Source organism: Hemiscyllium ocellatum, chromosome 17 (genome assembly GCF_020745735.1).
Source record: "Hemiscyllium ocellatum isolate sHemOce1 chromosome 17, sHemOce1.pat.X.cur, whole genome shotgun sequence".
NCBI lineage: Eukaryota > Metazoa > Chordata > Chondrichthyes > Orectolobiformes > Hemiscylliidae > Hemiscyllium > Hemiscyllium ocellatum.
In genome coordinates, this window is record NC_083417.1 from 67,971,484 (window position 1) to 67,995,202 (window position 23,719).

The 23,719-nt window shown below is 45.3% G+C and overlaps 1 protein-coding gene across 2 annotated transcripts in view; it reads left to right on the top strand.

Moving 5' to 3' along the window:
• vac14 (vac14 homolog (S. cerevisiae)) overlaps positions 1 to 23,719 on the top strand; it is a 350,714-nt gene that overhangs the window by 190,098 nt on the left and 136,897 nt on the right. The window lies entirely within an intron of this gene.

A 23,719-nucleotide genomic window follows, 5' to 3' on the forward strand; every position in this document is an offset into this window, starting at 1 on the left:
ATCTCCTGGGTCCTGCCTATCTCTCTTTCCTCCACCCCAATTTCAAACCTCCCCCAGTACCACACTCCCTCGATCCTGATTTGTTCCTGCTGTATCATGAAGAGCAAAACACCAGCCGTATCCCCTTAAAATCTGTGCACAATTTAATATAGTACATGGGTCAGAGTCAGCAAACACAACCAATATTTTTTTCTCTTGTTAAGCATGATGTTATCACTCTTCAGTTAAACTTATTTAACCAAATCAAGAATGGAGAGCAAGTACCATGGTTTGAGTAAAGGAGAATGGTTTATTATGTACTATTGAAGAATGAGCAAAGTGTACACAGAAGCACAGGTACTAGATATTAAGAATCCCTTAGGTAGTGAAAATACCTGAGTCCAAGAGCTATTGTTCTATTTCTTTGAGTGGTAAATGTTTACAGATCTTGAGTTCTCAACGAACAATTCTTCCAAGTTGCTGTATGACCGGCAGTGGTTTAGCTAGGCCGAGAAGAGCATCCAGTATCGTGGCTATTATCGATCACTGTTGCTCAAGGCAGGCTCCTGGAATATGGTTTGTACATTCCAAGTCTGGCTACATTGTCTTTTTCAAACTGACCACACTGTAGGCAATGTTTTATCTCCAGCTTGTCTGGTGACCACAGCAGCCATTTTAGGTCAATAGTGTCCTGCTCAAAACAATTTTTAGTTCGTAAAAGTCTTAGGTACTAAAATCATGAAAATTGAATATTAGTACATTTTTCAATATATTCATAAGAATTAAGGTAGGTATTAGCTCAGGATTTTGTAATAAGCGGAATGCCCTCTTCTGTAAACTTGGGCAGTTCATATTTCTGCAATGTGAGGTGTGTGTTATCAAGTGCTTTAGAATGAATTGGTATGGTTATGGCAACTTGGAATGTTGCCTGTATACTGTGTGGCTGTCCACCCAGTTGCCATGAAAGCGAATGCAAATTGAAACACTGGTTGTCCCATTCTGAAGGCTGTGCCATGACAGAATAATCTTATTCGACTATATGCTTGCATTTTAATTTACAAACCAAATGTTGCAGTGAACTGTTATATTCTATGAACATCATGATGCCGTGGAGCACAGTACCTGAGTAAAACGTAGCATCTGTTGTGTGCCATGGGCATCATTTAACTCTGGGAGCCCACTTGTGAGCAAACTGAGATGCTGCCTGGCCTGCTGTGCTTTGACCAGCAACACATTTGCAGCTGTGATCTCCAGCATCTGCAGACCTCATTTTTCACTCACAGAAAGAATTGCTGCAGAGTATTGTGCTCCATCTTTTCTGTAACATTTTAACCACAGACATTTGAAAGGCCGTTATCTACATATTCTTCTGGTTGGTAGACAGTAAGTTACTAAGTCCTGATGACAGAAAAGAGGGAGGCAAGACAGAAAGCAATAAGACAGAAAGCAATGCGGAGGCTGCAGATTATGCCTGTAGCTCCTAGAGAATAATACAAAGGACAGTGGTTTGGAAAAATATGTCCATCACAATGAAGTCTGATATTTTAACTGAAGCGGGAAGAAAACAGAATTTACATAATGGTGATGTGAGTGGTTAAAATTGACAAGAGTGCATTTAGTGATGAGGCTTAAGGAACCAATGTGGAAGTAAGTAATTCCATTAGTAACACATTAAGATGGGGTGAGAGGTCCTCTGGTAAGTACAGGATGATACGTTCACGAATATGTCCTGTGTTCATTATTTCCAGTAAAATGTTTCTTAAATCTGTAGCCTCTAGTCAGTGCAGGGAACCTTGCCAAATATATTGCAATGTTGTTAAATTCAGTGTTGAGGGAGAATAGCGTCCCCAGTTAGGTGCTAATGCTTCCACCCCTAAGCTCTTCCTGGAATGCTAACAAATCTTTTGTCCTCATTGTTTCTCCTCTTTTCTTCCCCTGGGCTTTATCAATCTGTCACTAATCATCGCCTGCTCTCCACCTCATCACTTTACAGATGATTCACTCCATCACATTTCCCTCTCGCTCTCCTTCCTTCATAACTTGCTAACCTGTAACACCTCCCAACTCTGACACAAAGTTCATGATCTGATACATTACAATATATTAATCCAACCCTTTCTTCCTTCATTTGAAAAGTTGATTGGTGTGTGCAGCATTTCCAGCACTACTTTCCCTTTTCAGTTCACTCCTAATTAGATTCCTGTATAAAACTGACCTTGATTTACCTGGAATTTAATACACTTTGTCAGCGTGAAAACTGAAGTTTAACCAAGATCAATGATGGGTGTATGCAATTCTCGTGTGACCAATTAGGTTGCACAAGGCAATATGATTAAATTGCAGATTTTGTTTACAGCCTTAGGTTGTACCAATAGCTATGTAACCCCAGGATGAGGTTCAGAGTTATAGAGTAATAGAGATGTATAGCATGGAAACAGACCATTCAATCCAACTCGTCCATGCCAACCAGATATCCTAACCTAATCTAGTCCCATTTCACAGCACTTGGCCCATGTCCCTCTAAACTCATATACCCATCCTGATGCCTTTTAAATGTTGCAATTGCACCAGCCTCCTCCACTTCCTCTGGCAGCTCATTCCATACACACACCACCCTCTGCATGAAAAAGATGCCCCTTAGGTCCCTTTCATATCTTTCTTCTCTCACCCTAAACCTATGCCCTCTAGTTCTGGACTCCCCCACCACAGGGAAATGGCCTATCTATTTACCCTATCCATGCCCCTCATAATTTTGTAAACCTCTATAAGGTCACCCCTCAGCCTCCGATGCTCCAGGGAAAACAGCCCCAGCCTGTTCAGCCTCTCCCTATAGCTCAAATCCTCCAACTCTGGCAACATCCTTGTAAATCTTTTCTGAGCCCTTTCAAGTTTCACAACATCATTCCTCTAGGAAAGAGACCAGAATTGCACGCAAAATTCCAACAATGGCCTAACCAATGTCCTGTACAGCCACAACATGACCTCCCAACTCCTGTACTCCATACTTGTGCTCTGTATTTCGCTGTCTACTACACCTCCAATTTTGGTTGCATCTGCAAACTTACTAACTGTACCTCTTATGTTCACATCCAAATCATTTATATAAATGACGAAAAGTAGAGGACCCAGCACCGATCCTTGTGGCACTCCACTGGTCACAGGCCTCCAGTCTGAAAAACAACCCTCCTCCACCACCTTCTGTCTTCTACCTTCAAGCCAGTTCTGTATCCAAATGATTAGTTCTTCCTGTATTCCATGAGATCTGACTTTGCTATCCAGTCTCCCATGAGGAACCTTGTCGAACGCCTTACTGAAGTCCATATAGATCACATCTACCACTCTGCCCTCATCAATCCTCTTTGTTACTTATTCAAAAAATACAATCAAGTTTGTGAGACGTGGTTTCCCATGCACAAAGCCATGTTGACTATCTGTAATCAGTCATTGCCTTTCCAGATACATGTACATCCTGTCTCTCAGGATTCCTTCCATCAACTTGCCCACCACTGAAGTCAGACTCACTGGTCTATAGTTCCCTGGCTTGTCCTTACCACCTTTCTTTAGTGGCACCACATTAGCCAACCTCCAGTCTTCCGGCATCTCATCTGTGCCTATTGATTATCCAAATATCTCTGCAAGGGGCCCAGCAATCACTTCCCTAACATCACACAAAGTTCCAGGGTATACTTGATCAGGTCCTGGAGATTTATACACTTTTTTGCATTTCAACACATCCTGCACCACCACCTCTTAATAGCAACCCATCTCCTGCAGCTCCACACAAAGGCTGCCTTGCTGATCTTTGAGGGGTCCTATTCTCTCCCTGGTTACCCTTTTCTCCTTAATTTATTTTAAAATCCCTTTGGATTCTCCTGGTGTTGGTGTGTCTGCTGTGAAAATTTAAGTTGACTAATTAAATTTTAGTTTTAGTTTAATGAGGCAAAGACCAGTTTGGTTGGGCAGTTGTGCTGCCAAGTGCTGCTTCAGGATGACCACATCAAAGTCTTGACCTAGGTTCTTCAAACCTTGAGAGAGAGGGTTAAGTGTAGAATGAACATGTTTGCCTGACAAACAGCACATGCTTAATCCACTCATAATTTAGTTTGCCAACTCCTGCTTTCAACCACCTTGCACCCACTCACCACCTTTTGGTCATCTGACATAATTGGCTGATTCTTGACTTCCAATCAACCTGATTCCAGTACTTCAATGACAATATCAGTGCCCAAATAAAGTGGGAGAAGCGAACAATTTTTGAATTTCATTGTGACGTTTCTCCTGGGTTGGTGTGAGCCTGGATGCTCTGGCAGAACCCAACTCGTGCCACACTCTGGCATAATGCCTTTGTTACATCAGTGTTGCCCTTGTTTAAAGGGAACCAGTCAATGCGTGCACAGAAACTTGGTGCACAGCATAATGCTGGAACAGCTTTTAGCATGGCTACCAACTCCGAGGGAATGTTTTCCCTGGTGACTTCACTGTATGACCATTCAGCTTCCCACTGCCAAATCAAAATGTCCAATTCAGAAGGCAAGAACTGCAGATGCTCGAAATCTCAAACGAAAACCAAAATTGCTGGAAAATCTCAGTAACTCTGGCAGCACCTGTGGAGTAAACTCAGAGTTATAATTTTGGTACCAGCGACCCTTCAGAACGTATCTCCTGAAGAAGGGTCACCAAACCTGAAACGTTAACTGTGTGACTTCACTCCACGGATGTTTCCAGATCTGCTGAGCTTTTCCAGCAATTTCTGTTCCTGCTTCAAATCATCCTTTTCTCTGCTGCTGCTGCTGCCCGTCTTCTTCCCCTCATCCCCATTCAAAACCAATACTTTTCAAACTGGTAAACAAGTGTTAATGGAAATGAGGGCACTTCGTTTTGAATTACTCTTCATTTGTTTTCTCTGTCTCGAACATGCATGCAGCACTGTCTTGGACATTAATTCTCCCCTCCCAGAGACTGCAGGGCCATCCTACAGGGCTGGCAGCGCTGTCACGCCGGTTTAAAATGATGTTTTGAGCAGTTGTCATGAGCTCAGTTGTTGTCTGTGGCTTTAAAAGACCCGCAGGGAAAGAAAGGAACCATGTGTTTCACAAATGAAATATCGTCTCTTAATTCACGATGCAATAAACCTGCATCAACTTCTGATGCTCTTGCTCCCAAGTATTTGTATGATTCATGCTTGTTTTGTTCTGGTCTGTGGTCAGCGGTATTCACCTGTTCCCACAGACATTTGTGTCGTTCCCAGCAGCTCGAACCTACTTTGAATTGTTGGTGTGCAGTTTGCTTTCTTCTTGATGTGGTTTGACGTTTCCCGAAGTTTCCGTTCAAAACAGCAGTTGATCCAAATTCTGCCGTGGATCCATAAGGGTCATTGTAATGTATACCAGCTATGGTGTTTTTTTTTAAACTGGCTCCTTCCCTTCCTGAAACAATACTACGGTGTGGGTGGGGAGGTAAATAAGAGTGAAGAAGCCACAGTATCTCTCTCTCCTTTCCTGACACTCGCCTGGTGGAACATTGGATCAAACTGACTCATGGAATGCCAGGAAGCCACTAAATCAGACAGCCAAGATAACAAATACTTAATTTTTTTTAAAAGCTGGAAACACATGTAGAAATGAGAAAGGCAGATGACAGCAAGGATTCCAGTCTTCTGAACTGAGCTCTGATTGTGCTACATTTGTTTTTAAATAAGAGCCTTTTGTATTATTTGAACAGAATATTTCGATAATATCGGACTTGAAGTTGGCCACGCTGCCCCTCAAGCTTGTTCCAACGTTGAATTGTAGAATCATAGAATTTTACAATATGGAAGAAGACCATTGAACCCATCATATCTGTTCTAGCACCCGATAGAGCCTACACAGCTAGCCCCATTCTTCAGCCCTCTCTCTCTGTAGTCCTCCAACTTCTTTACTTTCAAATATATTTATGTTCAAGGTGAGAGGTGAAAGTTTAAGAGGGATGCACAGAGGGTGGTAGGTGCCTGGAACACGTTACCAGCAGAGGAAGTAGAGACAGGCATGGCAGATTCTTTTAAGGTGCATCTGGACAGATGCACGAGTAGGTGGGGAGCAGAGGGATACAGATGCTCAGGAATTGGGTGATAGGTTTAGACAGTACATTTGGATCAGCTCAGTCTTGGAGGGCTGAAGGGCCTGTTCCTGGGCTGTAAATTTTCTTTGTTCTCATGTATCCAGCTCTCTTTTGAGACCTCATACAGAATCCACCTCCACTGCTCTCCCAGACAGCGCAATCCAAATCTTAACAGCTGAGTAAAAAAGTTTGTCCTCATCTGAGTCCAAGCTCTCTCGCTGACAATCTTGAAATTATGACTCCTAATTACATACCAACTAGTGGAAACAGAATATCCTTTTTTACCCTGTCAAAATTGCTCCTAATTTTGAACACCTCAATAAGGTCACCTCTTAATCTTTTCTGCTGGAGTGCTGCCAGACTTTTGAACACCACTTCTTTAGCTGTCACTACACTGCTTAGTTGCTCCCACAGTTTCAGCTGAGCCATTGTTGTCATCTCCTAATTTGGTTGATACAGAAGCAAAATATTCATTTAATACCTCTGCCATACCCTGTTTATTCCTCATGGGCCCCACTCTAGCCTTCACGAACATTTTTCCATCAATATGTTTGAAGAACACTTTAGTATTAGTTTGAGCACAGCCTGCCATCCTTTCCTCATGCTTCCTCTGAGCTTTCTTTATTCTAGCCTTCGCCTCTCTCCTGCACTTGAGATACTCTTCCTAATTTATTGTTCCAGTATGCATCATATGCCTTCTTTTTCTTCCTTATTATTTCATTAATATCCTTAGTCATCCATTGAATGTCCCATACTTTTTACTCATGGCTATATACACAGGTTTTGACATTCTCCCATTTTTCATCCACCAAAATGCTTTCCCAGTCAATGCAAATGTCAATGCTCAACATTTAGACCCCTAAAATGTGCCCTTTTCCAGTCTGGAATCTCAAACATTAACTGAAATTTGTCCTTTTCTAGTTTTTAATATTGAGCATTATTGTGTTATGATCACTATTTCCCAAATGCCCCCACTCTGATCATCTTCACTCAGACCTGCCCTGGTAGGACTGGAAATGCACTGTTCCAGAAAGTTCTCCTGGACACATTGCAGGAATTTCTCCCCTTCAATACCCCATACTCTTATCTTTCTCCCAGTCTACCCAAAGATACTTGAAATCCCTAACTAACATAACCATAATTGTCCTGCAGACTTCCATTGTCTGCCTACCAATGCTCTCCTCTACATCCTTACCACTATTTAGAGATCTATTATAAACACCCAATGAGGTCACTTCCTGTTTCTCACCTCCAACTGTATAGATTCAGGAAATGCATCTCATTCAAGGGCAATGCTACTATCTTTGACCAAGACTGCTACCCATCCTCCCTTTTTACTCACCCTGTTTCTGCTAAAAAGCCTTGTAACCCAGGATGTCCTCTTCTGGCTTGAGCCACGTCTCTGACAATGCTACTATATCATATTCCCCAGTTTTGTTCACCATAGTCTGTGCATTTACATACATACGATATAACTCTGCCCTACCTCTTTCGTGCCATTTGGAAGATGACCATTTCTTTGTTCACTGTCAATACTTTAAGCCTATCCTCATTTCCTTTTTCCCATTCCCCATCTTCCCCCCATCTGGCACTTCCAAAACTAGGCCCATTAGATGACCCTCATCCTCTACACTATATTTACCATCTCTCCGTTTCTGCACAGCCAACAGCTTCTTCTGACAGCTTTCTCCTTTCCCGAAAGTGGTCCCAATGTCCAAAAAATGTAAACCCCTCCCTTCTACATATTCCTTTGAGCAATGCATTTACCTCCCTAATTTGTCTTTACCAGACTGGCACCATAGTATTTCAGAGCCTACTGCCCTGGAGATTTTGCATTTCAGGCAGGCTGGAGTATTTACTGCAGATGTTAGAGATTAGAGTGGTGCTGGAAAAGCACAACAGGTCAGGCAGCGTCTGAGGAGCAGGAAAATTGACATTTTGGGTAAAAGCGCTTCATCAAGCATTTGCATTTCAACCTACTCCCTAACTCTTGAAACTGATACTGCGAATCCTTCAAGCTGTCCTGCATGAGTTGTTGGTTCCCACGTGAACCACATCCACTGGTTGTTCACCCTCCCTTTTTCAAAGTCTATCCAGCCATTTCATTATTTCCGGAACTCTTGCACTTGTAAGGCAACAGACCATATAGGACTCTCAACCTTGGCTACAAACCAGACTATAAGAAAAAGGAGAAAGTGAGGACTCTGGATGCTGGAGTTTTCACTAGGAGAAGAAGGGCTCATGCCTGAAGCGTCGATTCTCCTGCTCCTCGGATGCTACCTGGCCTGCTGTGTTTATCCAGCACCATATTTTTCATACTGCAAACTAGACTATCCCTCGATTTCAAGTCACCGCACTACCAGCTTGCTAATCTGCCTAGAACCTCTGATCTGTGTCTTAACTTTATTGAACCAACTTAGTTCCTATATATATTTTTGGATCTTTATTATTTTGACCTGGACTTGGATCTTTCAAAACCTGCAGATGACATAAAACCTGGGAATGCTGGGAATTGTGGCTGGGATAGTGATGGACTGGAGAGGATGTAGACAAGCCGATGGAATGGGCAGAAACATGGCACATGAAACTGATGGCAGACGAGTCTGAAATGATGCATTTTGAGTAGCAAGCAGCCGTATAAAATAAAAGGCATAGTTTGCAAGGTGGTGCAGCACCAGAGCAACCTGGGGGCTGTACGTGCACAAACTGTTGAATCTGGGCATGGGCAAGTTGAGCTAGTGGTTAAAAAGGCAGGCAAGATCCTGAGCTTTATAAATGAGGGCATGGGGAATAAAAATAAGGAACTTCTGATGAACTTGTATAAACGCTGGTTTGACTTTTAGTGGGAATAATGTGTCCAATTCTGGGCACCAATGTTTAGCAAGGATGTGAGGAATTAGGGTGTAGCAGAGGCCATGCAAAGCTTGGAGGAAACTAATGTGAGAGGTAAGATGAAAGAGGTGCTCAAAGTCATGAGGGATCTAAAAGGGTACAGAAGATGGAGAGAAAAATGTTCATATTGGCAGAAGAGTAAAGAACCACAGGAAGCACATTCAAGATGATTTGCAAAATAGCCAGTATAGATTATAAGGAAAATTCTTTTTACATGGCAAATAGTTAGCATGTCGAATGTGTATTTACAATTGGTGATCTATAAGCGAACTAGATAATTATCTGAAGGAAAAGTTGGCAGGGCTACGGTGGGAGGAATGGGAGAGTGCTGTTGTTATTGTTGAGAGATGGAGCTGTCTTCTAACCTAAAACCAATGATTTTGTAACTATTGATATCCTTACCCTTTAATTCCATCCCAAAGATTTTATTTGATAGAATGCTCAGAGAGCGGGAGATGTTCAGTCACTGAAAATAATAGTGCTTAAGACAAAAAGTGAGATTGTATTTGACATTTCCCCTCTTTGAGACTTGTTTAATCTCCGTGGATTTGGAATTAAAATGCATTTCAGGAGACCGATGAGGTGGAACATTGGAGCGTAGAATCCTGACAAAATCAATGCATCTCGCACCTGTTAATCACATGCAGACACATTCGGCCTCTCTCTCTCACTCACTCTCCCTTGTACTCGATCCCTCTCTCTCCACTACACACTCACTCCCCCTGTCTCACTGTGCTTGTCCCCTCTGTCTTTGCACTTGCTCTCTTTCAGCTTGTGCCCTTTATATATAAATACTTTTTCCAGTTGACAAGATGATCAGTTAAACACCTTATCTATGCCATATCACCCAGGTTTTGACTTGATTTAATTTAAGTCATGTGTACCTGGGTATAGTGAAAAGTTTTGTTTTGTGTGCAGTACAGGCAGATCATAACATACAAGGACATTTAGATGGGAGGGTGTTGAGATAGAGCGAAGCATACAAGCTGAAAGCTGCGTAGGAGGTGCACAAAAGTATGATCAATATGAGGTTTGAAATTAGTGAGGTCCATTTAGCAGTCTCAATGTGGTGGCATACTTGTCTAGGTTGTTCACTGTTTCTTAAGCACATCCTACAGCCATATTATAAAAATATTGATTGTAAAGATGCAACAATTGATTAACACACAGTCTGTAGTATAGAAATATAAATGATTGTCCCTCTAAGTATCCCCTACATGCGCGCACTATTTTTTCTGTCAGGGAAAGAGAAAGAAATGTAAAAACCGGTTTTCTGAAAGATAAACACTTCAGTAAATAAGTTTATTCCTGATGGCCATTCGGTCCATTGAGTCTACACCAACCCTTCAAAGAGCATCCCATCCAGACCCAACTCCATCTCTGTAACCCTGCATTTCCCATGGCCAATCCACCTGACCTGCTCATCTTTGGACTGTGGGAGGAAACTGGAGCACCCAGAGGAAACTCACGCAGACACAGGGAGAATAAAGCATAGATAAGAGCAAAGTGATGCAGACAAGATCTGAAATAGAAACTTAGGTCGGGCAGCGTTTGAGGAGAGCCAGAGTTAATATTTCAAGTCCAGTGACTCTTCCTGAAGAAGATTGGTTAGCTCAGTTGGCTGGATGGCTGGCTTGCGATGCAGAGTGACACTAGCAGCATGGTTTCAGTTCCTGCACCATGAAATATTTCCTTCTCAGCCTCTCTCCTTGCCTGAGGCGTGGTGACCCTGAGGTTAAACCACAACCAGTTGTATCTCTTTGAGAGAGCAGCGCTATGGTCTGGTAGAATGATGGCAACTTTATTTCATGCCAACTCTCTGCAAAGCGATCCAGGTAGTCCTAATCCCAGTAAATTTATTTCCCTTAAGTATCCATCTAATTTTCTTCCAAAACCATTCATTGCCTACAAAGGTGATGGATGCAAAGACAATGAATGCTTATGTTGCAAATTGAATGTGGACCTGCAAATGTTCCAGATTAGATTAACAGTTGATGTTAATTAAAGGAACATACATTTGAAAGATTAAGAGTCTCAATACTAAGTATATTCTCATTTGGGATAGGATTCTGAGCAGTTAAAGAGAATAAAGGTTTATATTTATGATGGACTGGCGAGTGTGATCAAGCCTGTGACAAAGGTAGATCCTCTCCAACTTCCTCCTTTACCAGATGAATATTTAACCAATTAGCAGTGTGTTCCAGGTGATTACCAGGGCATAACAAAAGTTTTCTTTGTAAGTACTCTTCACATCTCCCACCCTCGCTTGCCCAAAATCATTAGGTTTTTTTTTCCCCTTGTGTTTTATTTTACACTTCCACAGCGCATGGATGACACGGGCAGGGCCAGCAGTAATGGTCCTGCAGTACCTCTGCTTCAACCTTTGTCACAATTTGATACATCAGAGGTTGATTGAGAGTGCTGTGGGTTTACAGTGACATGTATACCTGCTCAGGTAACAGCAGAGATTTCCTTCCACAGAGGGCACCACTGAGCCAAATGGATCTTTACAGCAATCAATGTTATTTTTATGGACACTGCACGTTGAGCTTTTCAATTCCATATTGATTAATCAGTTGATGGAATTTGTACAGTGAGAAGTGCCTTTAAACTGTCGTCATAGTTATCCTCAATCCCAAAAGAGTTGATTTTCCTCCATTCTGGTGTTGTAGGCCCTGACGTGATCAACTGGTCCAATGTTAGACCTGCAGACTGAGCCACAGGAGGGGCATGTGCTGTATAATCAGGAGGCTGGGTGGGACACTTGTGTTTCAGCACCCTCCCTCTGCTGTGTGTGCTTGCCCTCCACCTGGGCCTGTCAGAAATGCTCAACGCGGTTCCTTTGCAGATACCTCTCCTTGGCCGAGGCATCTCCATGAGCCTGGTGGAGTTGTTACATACTACTTCAGAGACTTGGAGCAAGTCATTGAACTATTTCCACCATCCCCTTAGTAACTACCAAGTCTAATAGACAGCATGTTTTGGCTGTCTTGCATCAGTGTTGTGACTCATCCATAGCAGCTGATTGACCATCACCAGTGCTTTGATATGGGTCATGGTAGCCTAAGAGAAGACTCTGGTGTCAGGGTTCCGGATGCAGCTGTGCTGATATTACCCAAGGGTCATTGTGTCTGCTATATATTGTTCGTACTGCTGATGCTTGCAAGTTGGCTGGTATCACTGCTGCTCTTAAACTGAGAGTTTCGGCTGCGTTTGTCATCAAATTACAGGATTTTCGTCCAGCAGCACCAGAGGTCACAACTAGGGGGTCAGAGATCAGCACCAGAAGGTCAGAGTATTGCAGGGACTTTCACCAGGCAGCATCTGGAGGTTAGGGGTCAGCAGACAGTGTCTGGAGGTTCCAGGTCAGAACCAGGCAGCAACTGGGAGTCAAGGGTTGGCACCAGGCACTGGGTGGTTTAAAGGTCAATGCCAGTTTGCCAATGTACACCAATATGTTTATGTCCCTTCCAGGGCTGGACACACCCAAAAGGTGAACCTGTCTTGTCTTTACACACAGGTCAGGACAATTCTGAAGTCAAAATAAATGATTGAGTCACTTAACTCAGCATGACTCTCTTTCCCTTTGGTTCACCCTCACATTTCATTCGGAACCATACAGGTTCAAATCCCACACCAGGAGTAGTTGTATAGGACATTAGTTCAACCTCTTTTGGAATACTGCTTTCAATCTGGTCTCCCTGCTGTAGGAGATTGAGACTTGAAAGGGTTCTCAGAAGATTTACAAGGATGTTGCTAGGGTTGGAGCGTTTAAGCTGTAGGGTGAGGCTGAATAGGCTGGGGCTATTTTTCCTGGAGCATCAGAGGCTGAAGCATGACCTTCTAGAGGTTTATAAAATCATAAGGGGCATGGATAGGGTGAATAGCCAAGGTCTTTTCCTCAGGGGAGGGGAGTCCAAAAGTAGAGGGCATAAGGTTTAAGGGGAGATGGGAAAGGTTCAAAAGGGACCTAAGGGCTAAGCTTTTCAAGCAAGAGTAGGCGACTGCTGGAATGAGCTGCCAGAGGAAGTGGTGGAGGCTGGTACAATTACAGCATTTGAAAGGCATCTGGAGGGGAACTTGAATAGGAAGGGTTTAGATGGATATGGGCCAAGTGCTGGCAAATGGGATTAGATTAATTCAGGATATCTGGTTGATATGGATGAATTGGATCAAAGGATCTTTTCCATGCTGTACAGCTCAATGACTCTAAATACCATTGTTTTCAGATTACTGCACACTGGAGGTGATATTGAGCTTCAGTGCCAATGTCTACCCTCACTGAGAGAATGCTCAGAATCAGTTTGCCCATCATTGTGCCTCAGGCAGACAATGGTGATCTATTTCTTTGGGCAGCCAAATTTGAGGAGGATGTTACATAATCATTTCCAGGTGACAGTCAAATGCCTCTGTCGGGTCAATGGAGGCCCCATGCAGAAGTACTTCCTATTAATCGTGTTTTGGTCCTCCTTCCAGTTCAGGAATGCTTTGTGTTGGAGATTTAGTATGCCTAGATCTCAGTTCTTATTAAATCAATCTTGATGTTTAACCAACTGGGGAGAAAAACAGTCAGACAAAGTGTATAATCTCGCAGATTTGTTGCTTCAGAGGACACAGCCTGTAATTGGAGGATCCACAGGTTGGGAAGGAAGAAATGTGAGAGCACTGCTGGGTGGGCTAATGGAAGCCTTTTGCCAAGGAGAGGGTTGGAGGTGTCTTTTTGCTGGAGCTGGTGTTATGACCCCAGATCCCAGAGATTGTCAAATTTACTTTAAGATATGAAAGACCTACATTTTTGTTTGAAGTTGATAAGAGTCAAGATCCCAGGTACTTAAAAAGAGAATATAGCCACAAGATACCACAGTTATCCAAAGTTACAGAAATAAAACTATCGACTACATGTACATGACACTCGGGGTTAACATGAGATAAATAAGAGTTAACAGACAAGCTGTTGTTGAACACTGGCACTTTGCATAGCTGATGCAGCCAAGATCCATCCCAACCAAGCGTCAGCGACGTTGTAGGTCACTGAATCTTGACAAGAAATTCCAGTGCTTCACTTGAAAAGATCTAGTCTTAGAAACACCTTGAAGATTCTCCAACTTGTAGGTCATAATGACTCCTTCAGGCTTGGTTGGTCAGTCACTGCTCCCAAATGGAGTTCTGAGACCGACAGTGCTCCACAGCATCTCTTTGCCAGCAGTGTTTCAGCTTTTGTCAAAGAGCCAGCTTTGCTGAGCTGCTGCTAAATTTCTCCAAGCCACCTTCCTTTTTTCACTGTATCAAGCAAGTATTGCTTGTGCCCTTCTGTCATCTACTATCAGCCACGGGGAACTACTAATGGCTCCCAGGGCCCCTCATTAACTCTCACTGTTTCCATGGATGGAGGTATCACACCCTGGGGCTTTTCCTAGCCCAAGCTCCTGAGTCTGCTAACAACAGCACTCATTCTGCATTCTCTCAGCTTCAAACGGCAACAAAATTGAAACTCGAACCTCTTGACCTTCATGTAGATATAGCCTGCTCTGAGCTATCTTAAACCAAACTATCCCTCATTTACAATTTCTTCTTCTACCTTTTTAAATTAATTCACAGTATCAGGTTGTCACTGGCTGGGGTAGTATTTGTTGTCCATCTCTAATTGTCCATAAGGCAGTTGAGAATCAACCCCATTGCTGTGGGTCTGGAGTCACATGTAGGCCAGACCAGGTAAGGATGGCAGTTTCCTTTCCTAAAGGACATTAGTGAACCAGATGGGTTTTTCCAACAATTGACAATGGATTTATGATTGTGCTTAGACTTTTAATTCCAGATTTTTATTGAATTCAGGTTTCACTATCTGCCATGGCAGGATTCAAACACCGGTTCCCCAGAATATTACCAGGGTCCCTCAATTAACAGTCCAGTGATAATGCCACCAGACCAGCACTTCCCCTATTTTAGCATCAATTTTAGTCTTTTTATGAATTAAAATTTAATTGTAGAAAATGGGATAAATGCACATTAACTTCTGTCTTAAATGAGTTTTACAGCCCTTCAGAGCCACAATACAGCACTGCCTCCCAAAACAAACAATTTCTCTAGACAGTCATTCCTGCAACCAATGTAGATGCCATGTCTCCAGCTAGCAAGACCACTGTTCTTTCTCACTTACCTTTCTGGCTGTCAGCTTTTCATAAAGCGTTGTGACCCCAACCTATTGAGTGAAATAAATTTCTATATGCTTCAATTACGTTTACCCCATTTTCTACAATAAAATTTTAATTCAGAAAACTGAAATACTAATGCGTGAATCATTAAAGAATAGCCTGTGTCAGAGTTGGAGGTCGTGGTGGGGTGAAGACTTTTCCTGGGAGTTGAGGCGGCGTTGGGGTTTGGGAGGGTGAAGTGTGCATGAAGCTTTTTGCCATTGGAGTGGATGGAGAGCAGCGAGACTCTATGTTACGGGGGCAGAGGGACCCCGCAAGGGGTGTGTAGTGTTTGTGGTGCAAAGGAGGCTACCAGAAGAGCGAGGTAGGTCAAAGACTGGCAGAGGGATGGGATGATAGTAGGAGGCATCAAGAGAGGTGGGGAGGGAGAGGTGGAAACACCAAAGGGAATAAAAGGAAAGAGCAGGCGCCTGGAAGGTGCAGTAAGCACGTGAACTGCAGCAGCTCAAGAAGGCAGCTCACCACCTTCAAGTCAAGGGCAATTGTTGGTCCAACCAGTGATGCCCACATCCCACAAATCAGTTTTCTTTTAAAAGAGAGGCTGCTGGGAGAGGAAATAGAAAGAAGTTGCAATGTGGGACTGTGAGGGGTGAAAGAGGGTGGGAATAGGGCGAGCTACATGGGGGATATTTGGGAGGCTTGCTTGGTGTCCGAAAGGGAGAGAAGAGTTTTGAATCTGTCATCAAAGGGATACTCTACTAACCAGGAACCAGGAAAATTTGAAATCACTAATGAATTTGTCACAACTAAATATGGAATCCTTTGCTTTAAGACTTCATATGTTCAGGTGCTAACGTGCAGGAAAACATTGCAGAGAATATCATTTTAATGCTGAAAATGTGTTGCTGGTTAAAGCACAGCAGCTCATGCAGCATCCAAGGAACAGGAAATTCGACATTTCGGGCCAGAGCCCTTCATCAGGAATGAGGAGAGGGTGCCAGGCAGGCTAAGATAAAAGGTGGGGAGGAGGGACTTGGGGGAGGGGCGATGGAGATGTGATAGGTGGAAGGAGGTCAAGGTGAGGGTGATAGGCCGGAGTGGGGTGGGGGCGGAGAACTCAGGAAGAGGATTGCAGGTTAGGAGGGCAGTGCTGAGTTCAAGAGAATCGACTGAGACAAGGTGGGGGGAGGGGAAATGAGGAAACTGGAGAAATCGGAGTTCATCCCTTGTGGTTGGAGGGTTCCCAGGCGGAAGATGAGGTGCTCTTCCTCCAACTGTCGTGTTGTTATGGTCTGGCGATGGAGGAGTCCAAACACCTGCATGTCTTCGGTGGAGTGGGAGGGAGAGTTAAAGTGTTGAACCACGGGGTGGTTGGGTTGGTTGGTCCGGGCGTCCCAGAGGTGTTCCCTGAAGCGTTCTGCAAGTAGGCGGTCCGTCTCCCCAATATAGAGGAGGCCACATCGGGTGCAGCGGATGCAATAGATGATGTGTGTGGAGGTGCAGGTGATTTTGTGGCGTATATGGAAGGATCCCTTGGGCCTTGGAGAGTAGTAAGGGAGGAGGTGTGGGCACAAGTTTTGCATTTCCCGCGGTTGCAGGGGAAGGTGCCGGGAGTGGAGGTTGGGTTGGTGGGGGGGTGTGGACCTGACGAGGGAGTCACGAAGGGAGTGGTCTTTGCGGAACGCTGATAGGGGAGGGAAATATATCCCTCGTGGTGGGGTCAGTTTGGAGGTGGCGGAAATGACGGCGGATGGTCTGCTGTATACAGAGGTTGGTGGGGTGGTAGGTGAGAACCAGTGGGGTTCTGTCTTACTGGCGGTTGGAGGCGCGGGGCTCAAGGGTGGAGGAGCGGGAAGTGGAGGAGATGCGGTGGAGGGCATCGTCGATCACGTCTGGGGGGAATCTGCGGTCCTTGAAGAAGGAGGCCATCTGGGCTGTACGGTGTTGGAACTGGTCCTCCTGGGAGCAGATGCGGCGGAGACGAAGGAATTGGGAATATGGGATGGAGCTTTTACAGGGGGGCGGGGTGGGCGGAGGTGTAGTCCAGGTAGCTGTGGGAGTCAGTCGGTTTATAGTAGATGTCTGTGTTGAGTCGGTCGCCTGAGATAGAAATGGAAAGGTCTAGGAAGGGGAGGGAGGAATCTGAGACAGTCCAGGTGAATTTGAGGTCGGGATGGAAGGTGTTAGTAAAGTTGATGACTGTATCGGCGCTGCCTCGTGCTCCCACGAGGAGGTTGAACAGTTCATCAACTTTACCAACACCTTCCATCCCGACCTCAAATTCACCTGGACTGTCTCAGACTCCTCCCTCCCCTTCCTAGACCTTTCCATTTCTATCTCGGGCGACCGACTCAACACAGACATCTACTATAAACCGACTGACTCCCACAGCTACCTGGACTACACCTCCTCCCACCCCGCCCCCTGTAAAGGCTCCATCCCATATTCCCAATTCCTTCGTCTCCGCCGCATCTGCTCCCAGGAGGACCAGTTCCAATACCGTACAGCCCAGATGGCCTCCTTCTTCAAGGACCGCAGATTTCCCCCCAGACGTGATCAACGATGCCCTCCACCGCATCTCCTCCGCTTCCCGCTCCTCCGCTCTTGAGCCCCGCGCCTCCAACCGCCAGCAAGACAGAACCCCACTGGTTCTCACCTCCACCCCACCAACCTCCGTATACAGCGGATCATCCATCGTCATTTCCGCCACCTCCAAACGGACCCCACCACCAGGGATATATTTCCCTCCCGTCCCCTATCAGCGTTCCGCAAAGACCACTCCCTTCGTGACTCCCTCGTCAGGTCCACACCCCCCACCAACCCAACCTCCACTCCCGGCACCTTCCCCTGCAACCGCAGGAAATGCAAAACTTGTGCCCACACCTCCTTCCTTACTTCTCTCCAAGGCCCCAAGGGATCCTTCCATATCCACCACAAATTCACCTGCACCTCCACACACATCATCTATTGCATCCGCTGCACCCAATTTGGCCTCCTCTATATTGGGGAGACGGGCCGCTTACTTGCAGAACGCTTCAGGGAACACCTCTGGGACGTCCGGTCCAACCAACCCAACCACCCCGTGGCTCAACACTTTAACTCTCCCTCCCACTCCACCGAAGACATGCAGGTGTGTGGACTCCTCCATCGCCAGACCATAACAACACGGCGGTTGAGGAAGAGCGCCTCATCTTCCGCCTGGGAACCCTCCAACCACAAGGGATGAACTCAGATTTCTCCAGTTTCCTCATTTCCCCTCTCCCCACCTTGTCTCAGTCGATTCCCTTGAACTCAGCACCGCCCTCCTAACCTGCAATCCTCTTCCTGACCTCTCCGCCCCCACCCCACTCCGGCCTATCACCCTCACCTTGACCTCCTTCCACCTATCACATCTCCATCGCCCCTCCCCCAAGTCCCTCCTCCCTACCTTTTATCTTAGCCTGCCTGGCACCCTCTCCTCATTCCTGATGAAGGGCTCCGGCCCGAAACGTCGAATTTCCTGTTCCTTGGATGCTGCATGAGCTGCTGTGCTTTAACCAGCAACACATTTTCAGCTCTGATCTCCAGCATCTGCAGACCTCACTTTTTACTCATCTCATTTTAATGGACATGTTGGAAGTTGTCAAACTCAGTTGGAGATGGAGACCTGAGATATGGGGAAATGGGTAATAATTGCTGAGTTAAAATCTGACAGTTTGTATCCTCACCAATCTGCAGGCATGTTTAGGTGATGGGTAAGAGTGTGCTTAGGTACTTGTTAAAAATCTGATGGTAACTTCTGTCTGCTGTCTTGTGCTAGTGTAATTACTCTGGTGTCCAAGAAATGAATGTTTTCTTGTGTGTTGTGGCTTTATGTTTAACAGAAGTTGATGATACTGAGGATATTGATGAAATTGTTTAATTTTTCCTCTGTAGATCCAAATAGGTCAACACAAACAGAGGGTATTGTTACTAAATGACTTAGGTTTAAAAAGCAACTCCTGAAAACCAAAAGGTAGCCCTCAAAAGCCAGCCCTTGAGAAATCCGAAATCTCATGGAAATCACTAAATGGAAGGAGTAAGGATGGCAGAGGAATTATTTTGAGCTCTGCAGCTAGTGAACCTTTTTCAAGTATAGTCACTGTCGTTATGGAGACAAATGTGGCAATTGGTTTAAAAGGTCCTACAGGCAGCAATGCAATGACTAACCATATAATCTGTTTTGGCAGTTTCAGTTGAGGGTTGGCTGTTAGCCCAGGATCTCAGTGGATCATACCTCATGTAATAGATGAGGAAAATCACAGCGATAGCTCAGTTCTGAAGTCAGTATACAAACCAGACAGCTGTGCACTGTCCAGAGAAATTATGGTTTACAGGAGTAAATTTCTGACTTGGCATTCCTAGCAGGAAGCACCCCCAACTGAAGCAGAAATTAAAAACATGACATTCTATAACTGGCCTGAGAACTAATTATGGTGAGTTTCTGATATAATTTCTTGTAGGGCTCCATACAGTGTTCCCCAGCTCCAACTTCAGAGGGGTATGTGTGACTGGCTTCTTCAGGGCAGTCCCTTTAGGATTGGCACATGGTCACTCATAATTACATCTTAGACAGAATCTTTGTCCTGCATGTGGCGTAATGCCAACTGCTGCACATACATGCAACACAAGAGGGAGGTCAGAAAGTTACCCCTGCTCTTTCCAGCATTTCTCACTACTTGTGAGAGTTTCCACAACAAGTCTCTTCGCTCATTGCAATTACAACTCTTGACTTGGAAAGGTTTGCAATGCAACTTTTTCCAGTTCCTATCAGTGTTTATGGGCCCAGAGCTCATAAAATCCTGCAGTGCACTTGCATTGGCAACATAGGTATGTGAATAATGGACAAGGTAAAAGGTGCTGCTCCTAACAAATATCCGGTTGTCATTGTGTGGGTTACAGTAGGGTGAAAACGGGCAAGTGCAGCAAATCCTCTCATCTTCCATTCAAAAACCAAACAGACTAAATTGGCTGAGAACAATGCTCAATATTCCTGTGGTTTTGGAGAGTAAAAGAAACAAACCAGACAGGCAGGCGTTCAGATCCAAATATTTAAGCCAATGTGAGTCAAACAAAAAGGAATTAGGCCAGAGGTGATCAGCAGGAGTGGGAACAAAGATCTGAAATACCATTAAAACTCTTCAACCACATTCTGAAGCAATCTCACTACACGTCTCCTTCCTCAGTGTCTGTCTACACAGCTGGCTCATGGGCACCAAATAACTTTCAGACCATCACAGTTTGGATCCAACCATGACCATTGTTATCTACAGTGCCTGCAGAAACTATTCTCCCTGCGGATTCTCAGGTACACGATCTCTGCCATGCCTCAACACCTCCTCTCCCTGCAGTCAGCCTTATCCCAACTTGGGACCTCTCTCTCCCCGGCCTGCAGAGGACTTCTACTGTTTGTTCTTCTCAGAAAGATGCACACCCTCAAAAAATGCTTTTCCACCACTCTGTCAGACTTCAAAGACCATAAGTAAGTCAGACTCTCCCAAACTTACCTCCAGACACAAACCACCTCAACCATTCAATATCCTGATCTCATCTTCTCTCACCCTCCCCTCTGATCAGCCTGGTGCCAATGACTTAATGGGTGCTTCAACCACTCCTATAGATTACATGACTGTCATTCTGCTGACGTCATAAACCCTACAAGACTGTGGCTTCTGCTGACATCATAAACTCACCGACACCATTGTTGACTAGGTTACTTCCACTCTGTTTCTGTGACCATTCCAGCGAGCACACCTATGCCTGATGAAGTTTCCGCCCCTGCTTCACACACAACCCCAGCCCCAAGTCTGGCCAGGTATTCACCATCTCCCCCCACCCCCAGACCTGTCCCTCATTGAGGCTGAACAGTCAGTCCTCAGCACAGGGCTCACCTTTATTCCCCTACAACCGCACGTGAATAAATTCCACACTTGTCACGATGTTGAGCTCTTTTTCCACCACCTATAGACCTAAGTCTTTGAACAGGAATCACACCCACCCTCTAACAAGCACTTCTCCCACCTCTGTCAAAACTCCATCCTCCTGGACACCCCCTTGCCGGCCTCCTACCCTTCCTCAACTCCGTCACCTCCAACTGCTGCTGCAACATCAATTGTTTGGATCTCTGCACCCCTTTCACTGACTCCAACCTTTCCCCATCGGAACGTGCAGCACTCCGCTCCCTTCGCTGTAACCCCAATCTCAACCTCACTATTAATCCAGCCTATCGATAAGGGGAGCGTGGTGATAGTATTGTGAACTGACTTTTACATCAGTGAGGCCAGGTGCCAATCCTCGGACACTACCTCCTCCTACCATCCCCTTGATTATGAGCTCCCACCTCTGATCACCAAGCCATCACCTCCCAGACCACCAACAACCTTATCACTTCAGGAGATTTCCCATTCACAACCCCCAGTCTGGTGTGGGTGCGGGTTTAGGGAACGATCTCCTACCCAAAATCCGTAAATCCGACTGCCCTGTTGACCCATTGTCTCTGTCTGCTTCTGCTCCACTGAGCTTATCTCCTCCTACCTCAACTCTGTTCTTTCCCCTATCTTTTTTTCTACAGGAACTCTGTACCTGCATTTGTGACACAACCCATGCCCTCCACCTCTTCTAAAACTTTCAATTCCCCAGACCCCAACACCTCATCTTCACCATAGACATATACAGGCCCTTTAAACCTGCATCCCCCACACGGAGCTCTCCACTTCTTCATCTCCCATAGGCCCAAACAGTCCCCTCCACTGACACAGTCATTCACTTGGCGGAAGTGGTCCTCACCTTCAACAGTTTTTCTTTTGATTCCTCCCACTTCCTACAAAGCAAAGGGATGGCTATGGGCCTGAGCTATGCCTACCTGTCTGTGGGATTCATAGAACAGTCCCTCTTTCAAAACTACACCTCTTCCTCTGCTATCGTGATAACTGTATCGGTTCTGCCTCATGCTCTCACGAGGAACTTGAGCAATTCATCAACTTTGCCAACACCTTCCACCCCGCCCTCAAACTCAGCTGGACCATTTCCGACACCTTCCTCCCCTTCCTGGACCCCTCTGACTTCATCTTCAAAAACTGATGCATCACTGACTCCCACAGTTACCTTGACCACACATCCTCCTGCAAAAATACTATCCCATACTCTCAATTCCTCCGCCTCCACTGCATCTGCTCCCGGGATGGAGTATTCTACTCCAGGACATCCCCGATATTCTCCTACTTTAGGGACTGTAGTTTCCCCTCCATAATTAAAGATGCCCTCAACTGCATCATCTCCATCTCCAGCACTTCTGCCCTCAAACCCCCTCCCCACACCAATAAAAAGGATAGAGTCCCCTTAGTCCTCACACATCACCCACCAACCTCCGAATACAATGCATCATCCTCCGACATTTCTGTCACCTACAAACAGACCTCAACACCCAAAAGGTACTTCCTTCCACACCTCTGCCTTCCAGTTACCATCCATTTTAATTCCCCCTTCCACTCCCCCAAAACATGTCCATCCTTGGCCAACTCCACTCTCAGATTAAGGCCAAATGTAAAATGGAGGAACAACACCTGATATTTCACCTGGAGAGCTTACAGCCCAGTGGCCTCAATATTGACTTGAAAATCCCTGCAGTCTTTTCCTATGCCCAGCCCTCCCCCTCTTTGTCTCCCTGACCTGACCTGACCCTAACCTGTCCATCGTTCTACTCACCTATCTGCTCCACCCCCTCCCACTGACCAATCACAATAGCCCCCTACCTTCATCCACCTATCACCATTCTACCTATCCTTTCCCCAGATGCACCCCACTCCCTCTATTTAATTCTGGGCTCCCCTCCTCATCCCCAGCCCTGACGAAGGGCTTCGGACCGAAACATTGACTTTCCTGCTCCTCCAATGCTGTCTAACTTGCTGTGCTTTAGCAGCGTCGCATCCATTGACCCCACCACAAAGGCCAAGGTTGATGTCAATAAAACAGCCTAAGTGTAGGAATCGCGTTAAGAATCCTGTCGTTGGCTCACAGTGCTCCTTTTGAATCACAAGACATCCTGGGAGAACATGTCTGGGGAAGGGAATGCAGCAGATGCCATTGTCTCAAAGGTAAAGGCACTACTGCCCAGAGTGATACAGCAGGAAACATGACCTAGGGGTTTCGAGGGCAGCAGTTTGTCAGTGTCTGAGTGGGGTGGAGACTGCACAGATCATTGCCCAGGGTGTGAGGGAACATTATGCCTGGCTGGGTTTATAAGATCAAGGCAGACTGTCTTCTTGCTGCTTTCTGGCATGTTAAAGGGTTTTTGATTGAGTCTTGGATATGGGGGAATGTTCCAGTATTCCTTGTCATCCATTAATTTGCTTTTTTTTCTCCCCCCAATGCTGAGTATTTAAAGCACGGAGTTGGAGGGGTGGCTTCCATATGTGGCAGAACCTTCATTCCTTGTTCAAGTGCTAACATCCAGTGTCATTTCTTATTACAATGAAAGATCTGCTTTTAAAGTGTGTAGCACTGCAGTTATGGAATGGGATTGGTCCCCAGTATTCATGATGTGTATAAGGACCTTCAGTCAGCATGTAGTATAAGAAAAC